The 19,255-nt window shown below is 40.0% G+C and overlaps 2 long non-coding RNA genes across 3 annotated transcripts in view; one reads left to right on the plus strand and one right to left on the minus strand.

Moving 5' to 3' along the window:
• LOC120311749 overlaps positions 1-2,777 on the minus strand; it is a 28,835-nt gene extending 26,058 nt beyond the window's left edge. Inside the window, exon 1 of the long non-coding RNA XR_005557722.1 lies at positions 2,525-2,777. This is a non-coding gene — a long non-coding RNA (uncharacterized LOC120311749). The remainder of the gene's footprint in view (positions 1-2,524) is intronic.
• A 1,927-nt stretch (positions 2,778-4,704) lies between these two features.
• Positions 4,705-17,887, plus strand: LOC120311748. 2 transcript variants are annotated; one of them, XR_005557721.1, is made up of 5 exons: positions 4,705-5,257; positions 10,934-11,009; positions 11,948-12,148; positions 17,159-17,184; positions 17,478-17,887. It is a non-coding gene; the product is annotated as an uncharacterized LOC120311748 (long non-coding RNA). The 2 variants fall into 2 exon arrangements; XR_005557720.1 differs by lacking the exons at positions 17,159-17,184; positions 17,478-17,887 and having other exon boundaries at positions 4,710-5,257; positions 11,948-12,397.
• Positions 17,888-19,255: the final 1,368 nt, after the last annotated feature.

Genomic DNA, 19,255 nt, shown 5'->3' on the forward strand with positions numbered 1-19,255 from the left:
TGGTGCAGGACACTCCTCCCTCCAACTTTTGTCCCTGATTAGCTTTGGCTTTCACACTTCTGCTGTTCTTTCTCTAAAGTGCTAAGTACGAGAGCCCTGTGACTGGAGCTTCTGGTCAGGGCAGAACTGTGCAAGAACATTACACTGTTCCACCAGCCATGTTGCATGAGTTTAAAATCCATGTCCATCATTGGCTTAGTGCAAAGCTGAAAGATTATAACAGTAGAATGAGAGCTGAACTATTTATTCCCTAGCAAAAAGGCTCACCAAGCCTGGGCTGTCAATGTCTGAATGGCCACAAGATAGTAGCAAAGAGTTTTCTTTACCTGCCTGGAATTCTGCATCTGACCATTACTTTTGGAGCAAAACCGGGAAGAATTTGGAAATCGGTTCTTCAGTTGTATTTATGGCCAAAAGGCCCGAAAGAGGAAGCCAGTTGTTGCTGATATAAAGGAAGAAGGGAGGGAGGGAAACTAAATGAAAGTGCTACTCATGATTGTTATCTTTATGACTCTGGTTTGTTTTGTTGTTACTTAACCTGGATTAGGCCAAAATGGGAAGTAGAAACAGAGAGGAAGAATGCAGTCTTCCAGGAAAACTATCCCATTCCTGCTACTAAGCTGTGACTGGCAGATGTTGTTTCCCAATGGCTGGTGATGAAAGGGAAAGTCAAAATCAACCAATTATTTTGCATGAATCTGCACAATACACACCTAATCAAGATAACATCATTCAACAATGATTTGAATGATGCAATAGGAGGAGGATAGGGATGAACAGCAAGCCCATGCTACTACAGTTTCCTATCAGTTCAAGAAAGGGTGGAGAGAGCTTTAACAGTGGCAAAAGGCACAGTACAACTACAAGGGGAAAAGCTGACTTAGACAAATTATCGGAACCCTACCTAGTACAAGTGGAAGACAAAGAACTACTTCCAAAAACAGAGCATCTGGTAGTTTTCCCCACAAAGGCAGCCATATCCTACTAAAGTGCTTAAAAGATTCTTCCCCATAAATAGCACAGATGCTTTGAACCTAATTCTGCCTGCAATACAAGAGAGAAAGAGGGAGGGGTGCCTTATTCTGAAAGGGAAGGCTGCTGGGTATGAAAGGGTTACTGGCTGTGGTGCTGGCTTCTCTGGGGGCAGGAAAAAGCAAGTGCAACGCAGTGAGGTCAGCAGTACCTTCCACTTCCCTGGGGCCCCTTGCCTGACAATGTCAACATTTCAGCGCATTCCAGCCTTCCACAATAAGAGCCTTCATTGCTCGTATTTCCTGACCTCTTTGAATTAAAGCATCTGAAGTTAAATATATATGCAGCCTGGCTGGCGCAAGCACACGCATAAACACACACACACACACAGAACATGCTGCACCAAAAATAGACTGATGGAAAACTGTCTGCAGCTGTTGCTGCATAACACTCATTAACTGTGTCAAGCTGATCAGCGAAAGAAGTGTGGGGGAGAGACGGCGACAGGATGTGCAGTTTAGGACAGCAAACTTGGCAACTCTGAGATAAGTGGACTTCAACTCTCTGAGGCTTATTCGTCATTTGTTTATTTAGCAAATTTACATGGCTGCCTATCGCACAAAAAACAACTCTAGGCAGCACACAACCATTAGTTAAAACAATAAAGGTATAAAAACAGCCATCATTAAAATATTGAAACAGTCATTCTTAAAATGAAAAGCCACAAAACACAAGAGAACTGAGTATTAACTGCACTATGGGAGCTGTCTAAAATTTCGCAGATTTCCTGGGACTCCCAGGCCTGATGTTCTAACCAGGTCTTGAGGAATACCCTGAAAATCAACAGGGTTGAAGGCCAGGGCCAGGGCACTGGAGGGCTCTCCTGGAAGCCACCCTGTGCAATTCCCTAGCAGATGGGACCTGCAACATGCCTTCTCTACCAGATCAGAGGGGATCAGCAGTTATATTTGGGAAGAGGCAGTTCCTTAGGTAACCAGGTCCCATGTCCTGAAGGGCTTTAAAGGTTAAAACCAGTACCTTGCATTGAAGCAAACTGGCAACCAACACAACTTGCAGAGCAGAGGTGTGTCATGTGCTAGAAACACACATAGCTTCCTGCATCATTGCATTTTGCACTAATTGAAGCTTCTGGATACTGTTTAAGGATACTCTTAAAAGGCAACCCCATTACATTACATTACGCATTACAATAGTCCAATCTGATGGTGACTAGGACATGAGTAACTGTGAGCAGAGCCCCACCCAAAAAACAAGGAATTGGCACAAGTGACACACAACATAAAGTTGTGAAAAGGCCCTCCTAGCTACAATTGCCACCTGCTCTTTGAGCAGTAGTCGTGAGTTCATGGAAACCTTTTTTGAGGGAGATGGACAAGTTAGAAATAAGACACACATACTTCAGATTGCACACTGAGTCTGTGTGACCCCACTTGGCACAAAAATGGCATAGTCCTAGAACTGGCAGGCCTCCAAATCAAAACTCCCTCAGTCTTGCCATGATTCAGCTGAAGCCTGTGTTCCTTATACAGACCTGTTCGTACCTTTTCTGCTCTTCTTTGGCTTCCATCCACATTTAAATGAATACAAGTACAGTACAGAGAAAGTCTCCGATTGCGGGTTTTGCTCATTTCCTTCAAAGAAACACTAGTGAGCACAACTAGTGGCCTGGATCATCTTCTCTATATGCTCAATGCATATATTATTGTGCCTTCCAGTCAGTGTTGACTCCTGGCAACTGCCTGGACAAGTCCCTGCAATGTTCTTGGTGAGATTTCAGAAGTGGTTTGTCCCCCGCCTTCTTCCCAGGGCTGATAGAGAGTGACTGGCCAAAGTCTTCCAGCTGGCTTTGTGCCTAAGGTGGGACTGCAACTCATAGTCTCCAGGTTTCTAGTCTTGGGCCTTAACCACTACACCAAACTGGTTTTTATACACTGAATGAGTGTCCTCTGATATTTATGTATCATTTATGTAATATTTTCTTGTCCCAGATATTCCACAATCAGGTCAATTTAGAAAAGTGTCCTTATTAGTAAAAACTGTTTTGGTAGAAACTGCTGCCATAATAGATGCCTCAGAACCTGACTTGTTGGTTCAATTCTTTTCACCCAATTTCCTACTTGCACATTCTTCCCTTTTTATCTTCCCTTTTTTTAAAAAATCAGATGTTGCTGCTTTGATCCTCTGAATTCCTGTGGGTGGGTGGGTGGGTCTCCACTGAGACGTCTACCCTTCAGATGCCCCCCCCCCCCGCAGAAAATGATAGGATAGAAGGCAGGGCACCACAAATATAACCTTCATTCTAGAAACAGCTGTCTTTTCCCCTGAAGGCATGAGGGGAGTGGGGGTGGGGGTGGGGAAGACAGAATAGGAGGGGTTTGTGGACAAGCTTAAATTGTAAAACTAATCTGGTGCTAGAAGGGGTAAGGCAAATGATGTTTGAAACGGGATAAAAATACAACTCACTCAAATCTCTTAGAGTCTGGCTTAACCTTGCTTTCACTCTGCAAAGGAAGGATGAGCTTGAATTAGAAACAGAATGTTCCTTCTGTCTAGCCTCTCTAAGCTGCCAGCACTACTCCGTCATAGCAGTAAGACTGAATCTTACATATTGATTTCTGGCTATTAGGGTGGGACTTTCCTCCCTTTTTCCTTCATTAATATCAAGAGCAAAATATTGGAATGGCTCCAAGATGATCTTTGGCTAAGTATGTCTGCTTCATTTTTAAAAAAAAAATTTTTGGGGATCTAAGCTAATTCCTTGCCACGATTCTTCAGCTATGCGAAAAAAAAGTTATGGGTTGGCATGCTACAGCAGCTGAAGCTCTATGCCAGGGGTCTTCACACTTGGCCCTTTTATGACTTGTGGACTTCAACTCTTCCTCAGCCAGGCACGCTGGCTGAGGAAGAGTTGAAGTCCACAAGTCATAAAAGGGCCAAGTGTGAAGACCCTTGCTTTATGCCATCTAATTCCACTCTGCTTGCCAAAGGAATGCCTTTTATTTCACATTCCTTGCAGTAAATTGTGGATAAAACTGATTTAGCCAGTGGTTAACCCTAACCCTTAGCCTGCAAGACCTCTTCATTGGTCATTTAACTATATCACATAGGGAGACTCCTTATTGGCTGCAGGCTGGCCTTAGAATTTTCTGCAAAAAATGGGGGGGGGAAACAGAAGGGAATACCCACTTACCCCCCCCCCTTCAGAATTCCTTCTGTCATATTTTTCAGGCCATCCCCAAAGGCATATGGAGAATTGCAGGAGCTGTAATCCGTAAGCTCTTTGGAGGTGCTAAATTGGAAGATTGTATAAAATAGGACATCCTGGGACAGCCAGGTTCCAAGACTCAGCAATTGGCTGGGTGATTTTAAATCAGTCATTACCCGTCAGCCTATTCCACCCTTGTTTTCAAGATTTAAGGGAGAATCTTATCCACAGCCTTGATGCCTTAAAAAAAAATAAAGGAGAAAAGGTATAGTGCAGGGGTCTGCAGCTTTGACAACTTTAAGACTTGTGGATTTCAGCTCCCAGAATTCCTCAGCCAGCATTGTCAAGGTTGCAGACCTCTGGTATAGTGAATAAAACTAATATGTGAACGTATTTTCTTTGGTTTTCCATGTACAACTAGCAAAGGTATTTCTGTGATCCAATTTACAATCTGGAAGGGCAGAAGATCAACATTCATTGATAGATTTTTGGGTGATTGTCAAGAGATCTGCACGGGAGTCTCTCGATTCCAAACTGCTAAGCAGCAAAACGTTTCCTCTGCACACCAGGCCTAGTTTGGGCTGCTAAGATTAAGGCCTTACCAGTGCATCCCCACTGCGTCATCAGATTTCTGCAGCTCTTCTGCCTCAGCTGCTGCACAGGAGGACGGGCGTAAGATCAGTTCTACAGCATTCACACTGGGGCTGCGAAGTGGGTGGATTCCTGGTGGTGAGAACTCTCCACTCCTCCTGTCTCTCCTTCCTTGGCTCTTCCCCTCCCTTCTCAAATGAGGTGTGCCATGCAGGCTCACCAACGTGTCATTGTGTTTTTAAAAATTCATCACTATTCTCTCCCTCCAGTTGAAGTCAAGGCAGGAGGTGCTAGCTATGACTTCACTGTTTTCTATACTGAAACAATGACAAGGAAGTAGCAACAAGGGAGAAGCACAGTGGGGAAGGGCACTGAGCAAAATACAACATTGGTGTGTTGGAAGAAGTGCTGGTCAGCTGATGGGGAGGGCTCAGCATTACAAGAATGGAAAACTGAAGATTCCTGCAGGTCAGTGAGAAAATGCTTTAGAGAGGTAGTGGGTAAAGTGATGGCTGTGTGCAAGTGCCCTATGCATATGTCCTTTACATTAAGTTGTGGCTTGAAAGAGTCTTGTGAAAAATCAAGGTTGATCCTAAATCTGAATTGCACTCACCTGGATTTATTTAATAAAATAAGTCACCTTGAACTGCCTGTAGGTAAGATGGGTGGCATGTACGTTTAATAAATTAAAAAAGGTAATTTCTTTCATTCTGTAGATTCAGAATACTATTTGCACTGTTGCTTCTCTAGGCCAAATGGCAAGTGAGCTCAGATGACAAAAGGGAAGGCTCTGTTTAGAAACAAAGTCTAAGGAGAGAGGGGCATTTCTCACTGCTATTCACATCACTGTAGATACTTCAACACAGTTGTTCAGGGGACAGATATATACTAAATGTAATAAATATATATACTGAGCATGAGCACATTTTATTTTTGGCTGGTGTAAATAGAGTCTTCCACCAAAGCAGAGCAGCTGCTTCCACGCCAGGCAGAAGCCGCTCCTGCTTTGAACATGAACTGATTTAGATCGTTAGGAAGTGTTATTTAGAGGAGCCTGAAATTATTTGGCAAGTCTCAGGGCTTAGTCATCCAAAGGAGGTGGGACTTTACATGTGCCACCGCCCCTCAGCTGTTTTTTAAATCTTAACCAAATCGCTCACAGGCAGTCTCAGTGTTTGGAGAATGAGTAAAGAAGGAGGGGAGGGAGAAGCATGGCTAGAAAGAACTTACAAATCAGCCTCCATGGCCCAAGACTTTCTAGCTCAGATGAAAGAACATGAGGAGATGAGCAGTGTTAAATAAGATATGGAAATACTGTGCCCACTGGGAAGACTATATAGAAGCATGAACAGCTTGGGTATTGTTAGAAAATGCCTCCAGTCGGAGGCTTCCTGGCACAAAGTAACCACCAGAGTCTCAATATCCTTCAGATGCACATGTCCATGTAAACATCATATGAACAATTTGGCTGATCCATCTGTTGCTGCAATGAACTGCTTGATTTTATAGAGGGAACCATAGCTGATAATAATGGCAATAGCAGAGGCACATAGAATAATAACATTTCTATTGTTTGGCCACTGTGTGGAAGGAAGCAAGTTTAAAGAGCAACTTATTTAAAGAACAACTTATTTTCTACTTATTAAAAAAAACAGCAAGCAGGATTTGCAGCAAAAATTTGCAGTGTGGATTTGTATGGACTTCAGTCATCCAATGAAGTTTTTTTGCAGGCTATTTCATTTCATACTCCTCCCCCCCATCCCTCTGAGTTCAATTTTCCCTTTGGCTGCATTCTGTATCTGAGCATGTCAGTACCCACTGGATTAGTCTGTGGGTTTCTGTTCCCTTATGACAGAAGACAAATCCCCAGTATGAAGATAGGACAACCCGCTAGTTATTTCAAGACATATCAGCAGTCTGTAACTCATAGTCCATCTACAGTTGAGGCATTAGGTCAGACAGGTCAAACTCGTGATGTCACGTGACGTCACACAACATATCGGGACGGTTTTGCCATTGCCAGCAATAGGGTAGGCGCAGCTTCTGGATGATGCGTCTGGCCCGCGAACTGGCAATTTGACACCGCTGCATTAGGTGCTCTGCCTTAGAATCATAGAAACATAGGGCTGGGAGAGACCTGGGAGGTTCTTCCAGTTCAACCCTCTGCTCATGGCAGGAGAACTTATGTCATTTTGGACGAATAGTTGTCCAATCTTTTCCTGAAAATCTCCAGTGTTGGGAGGCAAGCGGCTCTATTGCTTAATTGTTCTCATTATCTGGAAGTTTCTCCTTAGTTCCAGGTTGCATCTCTCTTTAGTGAGCTTCCATCCATTGCTTCCTGTCTTACCCTCAGGAGCTCTGGAGAATAAGTTGACTCCCACCTCTCTGTGGCAGTCCCTCATATACTGGATGACAGCTATCTTGTCACCCCTAGTTCTCTTCCTTAGGGTAGACTATCTAGTTCTCTTAACCATTCCTTGTATGATTTATCCTGTAGACCCCTTATCATCTTAGTTCTTGTCTACACTCTTTCCAGAGTTTCAGCACCTTTTTGTGTCATGATGAGCAGAACTGGATGCAGTATTCCAAGTATGGCCTCACTAGTGCAGTATAAAGCTATACTATCACTTCTCATGATCTTGATGCTATCATTCTGTTGATGCAGTCTAGGACCATATTGACTTTTTTTGGCAGCTGCAGCACTCTGCTAGCTAATGTTTAAATAGTGATCCACTAGGACAGGAGTGTCAAACTGCCGGCCCACAGGCCGGATGCATCATAGCGAAACTGTGCCTACCCCATTGGCAGCAATGGCAAAAAAGTCATGATACATCGCAACATATCACATGACGTTGCGAGTTTGACACCCCTGCACTAGGACATCCAGATCCCTTTCCCAGTTATTACTGCTGAGCCAGATACCACCTACTACTCTATATTTGTGCATTTGCTTTTTCCTGCCTAGGTGCAGGACCTTACTTTTCTCACCACTGAACTACACCACTAAACTTAATCTTGAGTTTATCCTCCAAAGAGTTAGCAATTCCCCCCAGCTTGGTGATGTCTGCACATTTGATGAGCTCTCCTTTTACCCCCTCATCTTGATTATTTAGGAAGATGTTGAAAAGCATTGGCCCCAAAACAGAGGTTGAGATACCCAACTGTATGCTTCCCTCTATGTAGATGTAGTTCCATTGATAATTACATGCTGAGTGTGGTTGGACAGCTAGTTGTGAATCTATGTGGTGTGCTGGTACAGTCTATTCCATATTGTTCTATCTTACTAAGAAGTAGGTTGTGGTCTATTCTGTCAAATGTCAAATGTCTAAATATATTACCATATCAACAGCATTTCTTTAATCCACTAATTTAGTCACTTTATTAAAGAAGGCAGTAAGATTTGTCTGGCATGATCTGTTTTTAACAAGCCCATATTGTCTTCTGGTAATCGTTTTGTTCATTTTTAAATGCTCACAAATCTTCTGCTTAATTATCTTTTCCAGGGTTTTCCTGGGTATTGTTGTTAAGCTGATTGGTCTGGTTTTGAAAGTTGGAATTACATCAGCTCTTTTCCAGTCCTCTGGTAGTTCCCCAATGCTCTAGGAACTGTGAAAGATTTTGCTCAGAGATCCCAAGTTCACATCTGCCAGCTCCTTCAGAACCCTGGGGCATGAACCATCTGGTCCAGGTGATTTAAACTTGTCTAGAGTGGATAGGCATTTTCTTACCATTTACTTGCCTATTTTGATCTCCATTTCTGTTCCATCTCCTGCAATGTTGCTTTTGGTAGTTTGGTCTATTTTTTTTTTCCTTTTGTGTGAAGATAGAGGCAAGGAAGGTATTAAGCAGTTTAGCTTTCTCCCTGCTATTCTTCACGTTCTTGCTGTCATTTTCCATTATCCTGCCTGGTCTAAGATAACATAGCTTCAATGACCCTGTCATTCCCTGTGGACCATTCCCTTCCATTGGATCCCTGATCTTTTCTCCTGCCCCCATCTATTTTCACTAGAAAGTAGTCTGAAACTTTAGCTTCAGTGGCCACTGTTTTTGCATTTTTTTTTAAAAAAAATGATAATGATAAAATGTGAAGTCCTAAAATGTTGTCCTTAAGAACAACATTCTTAATGCAGGGAATTGAAATTGTAGTTGAATGGATTAGACTCTTACCACTGCTGTAACCTATCAGGCAGTACATTCCTTTTCTAGTGACTGCTTCTCCCAGGAGACCTGGGTCAATCCTTCCATTCTTCACATGCTGTTCTTAAGAGTTCCTGTGACGGATTACAGCTCACATACCCACCTTTACAGCCTTTCTTCAACTCTTGGACAGTACTTATCCAACAGCTGTACATATCCAGATGGCCTCTTGAGGGCAGCCAAGAGACTAAAACTCTAACACTAAGAAAGAAATAGGTAAATGATAAGTTGTCTGCAGCTACTATACTCTTTCTTGCTAGAGTCCTACAAGCCCGGCTAACATTTCAGCAGGAAAATCACTGAATAATGATTATGCAATTCTATGTTGTTTTTAGCAGAAAATCAAATAACATTTATATTTTATACACATTTCACCAAACTGTAGAAAATTTCAAGGACATTTTGTCTCTAGTTCTAATTTTAAAAACAAGCGACCCAGAAAATCACCCAAGTGATACTGCATTGAAAAACCAATGTGGCTCAGCTTTAAACATACAAAACCAATTGTACAGCAGATGAGAAACTTCAAAGTAAGGACAGGCACCTTCAATGCCGTAATATACTGCTGTTAAATGTGGAACCTAAGAAAATCAGAAATAGAGAAACTGAATAACGCAGCGTGTGATGGAGGGGCAAGTGCTAAAGATCTTGCTCAGAGACCAACTCCAAAATACAAAAATTCACTGTAGAACCAATTTGAAATATGTCTTCAAAGTAACATAAAAATAGAAAGATGAATAGGCAGGAAATTTATTTGCATACATGGCAACAATGGGCCTGAAAGATGGTATATTGTTCGCTCAATGACTTAGTAAATCTACCAGGTTGACCACCTATGGAGAGATGAAATACAGGAAAACCTTGATTCCAGTTGGAATGTCATAGTATAGGACCATACGCAATACAAACACCTGTTGATATTTTTGCTTTGACAGTGAACCTATCTGAATAAATGTGATGATTGAATCAAAATTTAATAAATGTCTGAAATAGGAGAATTCAATAGAAAATGCCATCTCTCTAGTAATGGAAACTGGATTACTGTTTTGCCCTATGGTACCTGGATTACTGTTTTGCCCTATGCAAAAACAGCAGCAGCAACAATAATAGTGCCTTTCTTTCTTTAGAGCAACTTTAATGGGAGACGTAGGCTAGGTGCTTTCAGGGAAGGCACACTTCTTCTTTTTTTAATAGAAATGCTTGTTCCAGCCTTTCATGCTCAGGTATGAGACCTGGTATTCAGAGTCTTGATGACCTTAGTCTCCATCAATTGCTATTTAATATGAGATTGGCTTATGAGTCTCAGATAAACTATGAGTTAATCTTGGATGAGAGGCTGGCCCAGAATGCATTAGTGAAAACTGGTGTGGCACAGAAGGATGGACCCACTCTTGGAAACAGGCCTAGTAGGTTTCAGGTATGGTACTAGCCACAGTTCCAGGACAGGATTGGGACTGTAACTATTGCCAAAGAAAGTCCAGTTGCCTTTGGAAAACACACCTTTGGGACAACCATGACCTGGATGACTGAGATTCTCCATAGACATATTGCCATCTAGGGGTGCAACTCTGCATGTAATTAAATGTGAGACCCTCTTTGTGAAATTGGGTGATAAGGGTCAGATGGAATTCCTAAGCTGTGTGCAGTACTAGCTTCCCTGCTATGTAGCAGCTTTCTTGCACAAGTCCCTCAACTTTGTGGACAAGTTGACAGTGGAGCCCTTCACTGGAAGGAGGAAGAACCTATTCATTTGTTTTGTCCCAGGTGACTGATAAATCCAGCTGGGTTTCAGAGGGAATTTGAGATTATCTCTGAAATGCTATTGCATACTCTAGCCAAGGCCTTAGCTGCTTGGAATGAATAGTGGACAGTAGCCTTTGATCAGAGTATGCCTGTGCAGATTCTCTTTGATTGGGGAACCTGTAAATCTTCCTTGTTTCCCAACAGCTCCTGCAGATTAAATGTCATAATATGCCTAGAGCACTGCTCGAGGAAGATGAAGGGCAAATCTGATCAAGCACAGGTAAGAGCCTTCATTAAGACTTAACTTGGAAGCAGTAACAGCGGCAAAGTAAGCTCACTTCTCTGTTCTTATTGCACTTGCTGATAAGGTAACTGGCAGCCTTCTTTCAGATGACCACATTCCTCTGGTAAGGAGCTAGAATTTAGTCAGGGAGGTCCTATGAAAGGGACTGAGATCAGAAGAAAGAGAGGAGGTGTGTTTGCCATCTGTGTTTTAGATGCATGTCCTACCTGGTTGATCCAGATCAGCTGGGTTGTGCACTAGTTCGTTCCAAGTGTGGTGAATGTTTCTTTGGGGGGGGGGGTTCCATCTGTTTTGAAGGAGCCAACAGTCTATCCCCTCCTTTAGAAGCCTCCTTGGACCCAAAACCACTGGATAACTTTTCTCTCAACATATAACTTACCTTTCTAGGGAGAGTTGTTGAGAATATGGCAGGTACACAATTTATACTGTAATACTGGGATAGTACACACTTGTGGGTGACCTGCAGAGGGCTCCAAATGGAGACTTTGTGTCTGTAGTAGCCCTTTTAGGTTTCTCAGCAGCTTTCAATACCATGGTATTCTTCTAGACTAGATTGGGAATGGGTGTCAGTGTTTTGCAATAATTCTCTCTCCTATGAGGCCAGCTCCAGTTGGTTTTGATGGGGAGAGGTGCTCACTTTTATTTAACAGCTACTTAAACACCTATCAGCATAGAATGAAATGCCATCAGTATATTAATGATACTCAGCTTTATATTTCTATCCTTGGCAGTACAAGTAACACTGTTGAGGTTCTTAGTGTCTAGAGACTGTGAGGGTTTGGATGAGGGAGAATAGGTTGTAGTAAATCATGCAAGATCAAGGTGCTTCAGTTTTAGATCTCTTTGGTGATATTTCATCTCTTTTGATGGGTACCACTCTCTCCCCCCCACCTCACCTCACCCCACCCCAACAGAATTACTGCATGGTCTTGAAGAACATGGGGACTCTTTGCACAGTTTCATCTTGTATACCAATTGCACCCATCCTAGACCAGAAGACCCAACCCACTGTTATTTATATGTTAGGACTGTGACTTGACTGGATAACTGCAACAGCTCAACATAGGACTACACTTGAAGAATATTGGACATTTCAATTGGTTCAGAATGTAGAGGTATGCACAATTTTGGATTAATTTCTTTAGTAATGGGTTTTTAACTATTTTGTATGTATCATTCACCACCAAGAATTATGTGTTTATGATGGGTAGGCTCTTCTTATTTTATTTGTTCTGGTTTGTTTTGTTTTGTTTTATTGAATTGTATTTTATTTTATTTGCTATACTTTTAGCTACCCAGAGTCATTCCAAGTTGATGGCACCTAAATCAAATAAATTTAATTAATAAACTTGATGTTCCCTAAATGTTTTGGACTGTAGCTCTTCTTGTGTCTGAATCATGCTGTTTGGGCTCCATCCTCAAAGAATTAGTTCAACAATACTGTAGTATGCACTACTTCTACTATTACAGTGGTGATTATTATGAATACTATCAATGTACTCTTTTACAGAAATGCAGAAGTAAAAGGATATTTCACTGCCCATATAGATGAAATATGAGCAAAGCGTGATTTCTTAGAAGACAGGCAAGCACAAGGAATTCAGCTGAGCTTAGCTTTTATCCAGTTTTGTGTTTGGACACAGTATCCCCTCCCCTGCCCCATATTCATGCCAAAATTACATCGTCCATTTCCACTAGTGGCTTTCTTTAAACCAGATGCAGGGAAATGTTGAAAGACATCTTGAAAAGGTGTGTTTGGAAGACCTGCGTTCCAAACATAGAAGTTGATTTTTGATGACAGCGGAGGGCAGAACAGAATGAATTATAGTCACCTATTCTGAGACATGCGTGCAAGATTTTGATTTTTTGCAAGAATGGCAATCTAGCTGATCTAACTGAATCATGAAGAAAGAAATGTGGACATTTCTTTCAGTGAGCAAACTGGACATAGTAATGGCAACAGATACTTATGCTGAGTCAGCAGAAACACACCACTCACAAAGAATATTTATTTACCAATGAATTATTCAACCGCCTTGAATGTCTTCCCCACAGCAATAAGTCTACAATACAAACTAGGACAGCGTACATACCAGCCCTCCTCCGATCACAACTGTAAAGTGGATTCAGGATCATCCTATTGATCAGTGAGAGAAAATTAATCCTTTGCTTTGGGGAGCAGCTTAGACAAAATGACAGTGGGAGTTTCTTTTATGAAGTGCTTTAAGTCCCAAATCAGTACACTCAAATGAAATGTCTCCTCTCTCTCTGCACATATTATATTTTTATCAAGCAAATCTTGTGTAACAAATCTCTAAAGTTTTTAGTCACCCAAGATTCCCCAGTCAAGGCTATTTGTATGAAAAAAAAACTTTAGTGGGACTTCCGGTGGATTTTGCGCGCGCGATGGCGGCTACTTTGTAGCCGTCCTCCTGGGTAAGTGTAAGAACCGCTATGAACAGCAGACATCAGCTGTTCAGCGGTTCAAAATCCCCCTCCCGGGCAAAGGGGGGGGGGTAGAGAGTGTCTGAATAGTGGTAGAGCCTCTTTTGCACCCCCCAAGTTTTTTTTGGGGGGGTGAAAGGAGTGCTCCCACGGAGTTCAGACTTGTCTCCGCTTCCCAGCTGTTTTTGTCCTCAGGGACAAAACGAGCCGCTGCAAACACCTCCGTGCTTAAAGAGAACTGGTGAGTTTTTTTTTTTATAAACGGACAGAGCTGAGTAGAGGATTTAGTTTTTGCTTTCTTTGACTTATTTGGATTTTAAGTTTTAAGACTTGTTTCTATTTTTATTCTCTCTTTTTATTTTTCTTTCTTTGTTGAAAGGGAAAGTAAAATGGCGATCGGCAAATCTCTCGGTGTTTTTTTTCTGGAAGTTAGAATGCTGACCGGCAGGCTTTTTGGTGTTTCTCTTTCTTTCCTTTCCCTTTCCCTTTTTATTTTCTTATGATTGGAATGGTTGTTTTTGGTATCTCTAAGTATTTTTTTGGAACGGACTTTTTCTATTTAATTATTTTTTTTTCTTCTCCCTTTTTTTTTCTTTTCTTTGAACTCCCTTCTTTTTATTGTAATGACCCTTTTTTGAAGGACTTTTTTCTGTTTAATTTTTGCAATTTTTAAGAAGGAGTAAAGCTTTTTTTTAATTCCTTTTCTCTTCTTTTTTTTTCTTCCCTTTTTTCTTTTTATTATAATGACCTTCTTTGGAGGGAGTTATGATTTTTGAAGGAATTTTTATAATTTTTTAAGAAGGACTAAAGGTTTTTCTTTAAGATGGCTCCAAAGCGTCCAGGGATTTCTACAGCTTCTAAATCAACAGTTTCACCCTCTTCTGGGGGTCAGCTAATAACTATGAAGGATTTGCAAGACATGATGGGAGATGTTATAATTCAAATTAGGGCAGAAATGAAAAAGATTTTAGAGGAAAATAATAAGATCTTGAGACAAGATTTTGTTTTGGCTTTAGAAGGAGTTGCTTCTGTTCTTGAAAAGGTGAACTCCCATGTGGAAGAGGTAGCTGAAAAAGTGGACATAATGGAGGGGAAAATTGAAAGTATGGAAAAAGAAATGGAAAATGAGATTCTTATGCTTCAATATGGACAAATGGAATATGCCTTAAGAATTAGGGGCCTGGGAGAGTCTTTGCAAGGAGATCTGAAAGAGATGGTTGCAAAGGACTTTGCATTGATTTTGAATAAAGAAAAAGAGGGAATACTTAGTGAAATTGAAAAATTATTTAGGGTTAACTCTGTGGTGGCAGCACAGAAGAATCTGCCAAGAGATGTGGTAATTTACTTTGGTAAAAGATCTTTACGCAATGAAATTGTGCAAGCCTATTATAAGAAGAGATTTCAAATTGCTTCACAAGATGTTATAATTTTTAAGGAGATCCCATCTAAAATTTTAAGAAGAAGAAAGGAGTTTGCTTTTCTAGCAAATGAACTTAAAAAGAGAAAAATTTTATTCAGATGGGATGTTCCGACTGGAATGGTGGTGAATTACCTGGGGACATGTTATAGACTTAATATTGTTTCTCAAGCAAAAGATTTTTATACTTCGGTCCTGGGAGTATGTGCATCGCCATCTACTAAGTTTAAAGCTTTGGAAGAAAAGAATGTAGAATTACAGTTTGAAGAGCCTATATTTATGAAAACTGGCGAATCTTTGTGTGAGAGGCCTCAACAAGTCCAGGTTGAGGAGCAGAAGACAACTTGTGCAGCATACAATTCCAAAGAAAAGCAGCAACAGAAGAAGGTTAAGGAAGTTTCATATTCAGTGGTCTCTGAATCTCTGGGAGATGTTAGACCTACAAAGTCTTTGGAGCAATCTTCAAGGGTGGAATTGCTGCCTGAAATGGAAATTGGGAAATCTCAGTTTGAGGGGCATCAACAAGAGAGGAATGGGCAGAGGATAACTTGTACAACTTACAATTGTAAAGACCAACACAAGGAGGAATTCAAGGAACCCTTACCTGTATTGGCTTCGGAGTCGATGGGAGATTCAGGAATTTTGGAGCAGTCTCCTAAGGCAGAACTTGCAGCATTTCTTACGAGTTTGATACAAGAATGGAGAAGGGAAATGGAAGAATGGAAGAATGGAGAATGGAAAAAACTGGAATGTGAATAATTAATAATACTACTAATATAATTGAGACTGATAAGGATGCAGTTTCTTACAGATGGAATTTGTTATTAGTGAAGATTGAAATGTTTAATGTGTTTATTATGGATAGGCGTATAAGGGAATTTTGTTGTTTTAAGTTTTGAACCTTTAATGATAATATTGTTTAAATTTGTGTTTTGAAGGGATTATAATTTGCTCATTTTAGTGAGGGGATTCTAATGTTTTAAATTTTAAGTAATGTTTAAATTTGTGTTTTGAAGGGAGTATAACTTGTTTAAGTTTTAAGTATGCTTAAATTTGGTTTTTAAATATTATTAATATTTTTAAGAGAAAATAATTTGTTTAATTAAATGTCTAGATTTGTTTAGGAAAGAAAGTAATGTTTAAATTTGTGTTTTGGAGGGAGTTTATATAGAATGATGATTGTATTTAGATTTGTTTAGGATTTAAAAGTGTTTCTAGTTTTTAAATATTATTATTAATATTTTTAAGAGAAAATAATTTGTTTAATTAAATGTGCTTAGATTTGTTTAGGACTTATAGGTTTTTTAAGTTTTTTCTTTTTGGATAGGAGAGAAGATTATGAAGATTGAAGGAAATATGTATTTACTTTAAGTTTTTTAAGAGTATTTAGTTTTAATGGTATAACAAAGGTTTATATGTTTATTTTTTCGTTTTAGGATAAAGAAAGAGGGAGAAATTAGATTTTACACTATAGATATAGATATTCAAAGAAAGTAATGTTTAAATTTGTGTTTTTGGAGGGAGTTTATATAGAATGATGATTGTATTTAAATTTGTTTAGGTTTTAAAAGTGTTTTAAGTTTTTTTTTTTTTTTAATTAAGCCTGTACTCAGCTCTGGGAAGTCCAGGGGAGGGTTTGGGAGGTTGGGAAGGGGGGGGTGAGGTAGGGTTGGGGGGGGTATGGGAAGGGGATTTGTTTTTGTAAAATGTAAAAAATTTTCAATAAAAAAAAAAACTTTAGTGAACAGGATTTAGATTTACACTAAAATGTAAAGATAAAGAACACATTATTTGGAATTTAAAGAGCAATTCCATCTATGACAAATCCTTACTTTGGAAAGGTTCTAAAATTTAAACCCACTAAGATTACTTGATATTTACCTTTCAAGTGATCAAAATACTTCCAAACATAATGGTACTATATAGTAATTGTTGGAAGGTCCTGTAAGATAGGGCTATGTTATTAAATGAAACTTTAAAAGGCAGAATCCCTACTTACCCTTGGCTTCAAACAGTTAGATTTTCTTTCCAGGAGGCACTGATGTATTTCCAAGTTATATTCAAAAACCAAACACAAGATTTACCTGTCTTTTCACCAAAGGGTGTCTATAATCCTGTGTTCAAAGAGACTGTTTATATTTTACTATCTATAAATTGCTTATGTCAGAAACATCAAACAAGGGTAGCTGATTCTAAGTTGACTTTGCTTATTCATAGTGAGCACTTTTTGTAAACAAATAACTTTGATTTGTTATCTGTTTAGGATGCAAAGTGAGAACACTTAAGGATGTAAGTAGAAGCCGGAAAAACTAAAGTTAATAATACTTCTATTTTTGGAGAGCATTGGATGCTGTTGACTATATATCTTTAATTTAAAATAGATTTTGTCTAGCCCCAAATCATTTTATTTCAGTAAACAAGAAATTTAAAAATTGTATCTTAAAATATTTAAATAAATAATATGTACAGAGGTCACATATTCATAATCAGTTCCGAATCTGTAAATGAGGATAAATAAGTATATGTGTAGTTATGTATAGGTAATATGTCAATCATATTGACACCATGTCTTTTCTTGGCAGGAGTACAAAAGTAATTTACAGAAGTGATTTACCGTTACCTGTTCTAGTGTATTACAGAATTCAAGTCCTGACTCTACCTGACAACCAAGTCCAATACTAGCCAGCGTCAATCCTACTAAGATTTGCTACATGCTGCCATCTAGCTGAGTCAGTGTGTATGTTTGTGTGTGTGTGTTCGTATATGTCTGTGTGACTGTGTGTGTGTGTGTGTGTGTTTGTGAGAGAGAGAGAGAGAGAGAGAGAGAGAATGAGAGTGTTCACACAAACATATGTCAACATGCATTATCACTGTACTTGCCTTGCCCTGCCCACAGATTGTGTATTTTTATTGAAAGAAAAAAATCCATTTTAGATCTAGTTTAATTACTGCAAGCAGTACATTTATAGGAAATAAAGTGGAGAAATTTGGATATGTGATTGTGTGTGCATACATACAAACATTCATTTTGTATTCCTACTGACATTTTGTTTCTGCCCCCAGAGGATGTTGGAAAGAGATGATGTAAAAGGGGTTGGTTATATATGTCTGTTCATCAGCAATTATAATTTTTTGAAAACAGAATGGAACTGGTCCAAATTTGGTACACAGAAAAAGCTGATGTCAGAACTGCCGCCTCACTCTCAGTCTGCCATGAACAGCTGGCAAAAGAAAGATTTTTTAAAATGGCCAGGGGTAGTGGAGAAAAGATCTGGACAAAAAATCCCCACTGCATTCCTATGGGAGAAGCGGAGGGCCCTCTGCTTGGAATTTTGCCAGCCCCTCCCTTCTACACCCCCCATCCTTTCCCTTCCCAATGGTATGCCCTAGAGCAGGTCTATTTTGAGGGCTCAGAAAGGATGTTGAAAGCCATGCTCTGCATTCCTTTCTTAGGCATTGACTGACTGGCAGAATTGGAAATAACTTCCCAGTTGGGACCGTATTCAACTGGAAGGTTCTCACATAAAAAATTGGGAGGAGTTCCAGTTTTCATTTTTGTGGGATTTGGATGAAGAATATTTAGCAGATTGATTTATTTCTTAAAAATCCTTTCAACATTCCAGTGGCGAGAGGATGAAACCATTAAAATTAGGTTTTCAAACTCTCTAGTTCAGAGGCTAACAAAAACACCCCCCCCCAAAAAAAATTCCCATCAGCATTTACACTAGCTTGTTAAAATAAAACATACGCAAAAATGCAACCGACCATACATTTAGGCAAAGCAGAATTGTTATTTTATGCAGCAGAAGTCAGAGTATTGAGTTGCCAAGTGCTTTGCAAGTTGCCTTGCATCTCTTAAACTTGGATGGGAACAATTTTGGTGGTTGGGCCCATTATTCTGGTGGGGTGGCAAAGGCCTCGGTGGATGCAAGCACGATCAGGTTGGAGGTCATGTATGGTTGGAGCTAAGGGTGGTCCATTTTGGAAGAAAAAAAGAGTCAAGATGGGAACTGCAACTTTGCAACTGAAACCTTGACCCTCTTTAATGAGTGCACAATGTATTTCACACATATAAAAAAGGTACAGGGCTCCAATCACATAACAAAGGTGATCAAAGGCCTGGAGACTAAAACGTACAAAGAACGGTTGCAGGACTTGGATTTGGCTAGTCTAAAGAAAAGAAGAAATAGGGGTGACATGATAGCAGTATTCCAGTATTTGAGGGGCTGCCACCAAGAAGAGGGGGTCACATTATTCACCAAAGCACCAGAGGGCAAGACAAGGAACAATGGCTGGAAACTGATCAAAGAGAGAAGCAACCTGGAATTAAGGAGAAACTTCCTGACAGTGAGGACAATCA

The sequence above is a fragment of the Crotalus tigris genome, unplaced genomic scaffold (genome assembly GCF_016545835.1).
Source record: "Crotalus tigris isolate CLP2741 ecotype Arizona unplaced genomic scaffold, ASM1654583v1 scf7180000018371.15429387391:27106975, whole genome shotgun sequence".
NCBI lineage: Eukaryota > Metazoa > Chordata > Lepidosauria > Squamata > Viperidae > Crotalus > Crotalus tigris.